The sequence below is a fragment of the Penaeus monodon genome, chromosome 25 (assembly GCF_015228065.2).
Source record: "Penaeus monodon isolate SGIC_2016 chromosome 25, NSTDA_Pmon_1, whole genome shotgun sequence".
NCBI lineage: Eukaryota > Metazoa > Arthropoda > Malacostraca > Decapoda > Penaeidae > Penaeus > Penaeus monodon.
This window is the reverse complement of record NC_051410.1, coordinates 38,267,023-38,267,780: the sequence shown is the minus strand read 5'-3', so window position 1 is coordinate 38,267,780 and position 758 is coordinate 38,267,023. Positions and strand designations below refer to the sequence as shown.

General features: G+C 41.8%; 1 protein-coding gene across 1 annotated transcript in view; it reads left to right on the top strand.

Annotated features, from left to right (window-relative positions):
* LOC119589226 overlaps window positions 1-758 on the top strand; it is a gene marked incomplete at its 5' end in the record, with an annotated part of 73,080 nt that overhangs the window by 56,648 nt on the left and 15,674 nt on the right.

Sequence of the window (758 nt, the reverse complement as noted above, 5' to 3'; positions counted from 1 at the left end):
AACAGGAAGCAGCAAGTGTGTGCCTTCGCAAGTCGATGCTCATTTGTTTAAAAATCCTTTGGCGCGTGCAAGGCCTCAGCGGCAACTCGCGTCAAAAACACATCAAAATTCCCACTATATATCGAGTCTTTCGAAACTTACCCGGAGAGTCCATGAATATGAAATGGCTTTTGTAAAAGTTTTTTTTTTGACGATTGTACTGAAGGTTACACAATCACCTTTGAACTGACATTTACTGATGCTCTCACATCCGCCTCATAAAGTTTTAACGATAATTTTGACCAAGTTAATTCAAGTCGCCTGATATAATTATCGAAAGCAAAATGAAAACGCATTTTTGTCATAAGCTTTATGACAGAGAAATGTCAGTTCGGTGGCATGAAAGCCTCGAATCAAAGGCTTCTGAAATGTCGATCATATCTGCATCATCCATAGTTGATGCTCTAGCTTCGACCGCTCGACCTCCGAACCACAAGAGACGAACCGCAAAAACGAACCGCAAAAAACGACCCACTAAAACGAACCATCGCGGACGCCAGCTATGCGCGCCATCTCGCGGCGGCCAACATCAAATGCATACTACGTCATTTATTTTTTTTCTTCGTTTCTTTTTAAATTTTACCTTCTAAGCAGCTATTAGGAGTCATGTCAGGTAGAGAGGAATTTAACGTACGTATTTAAGGGTGTTTCGCGCGGTGGAAGAGGAAGTGAAAATAACTCGCGAATCAAAAGTCAAATCACTCACAGGTTCACCAAGA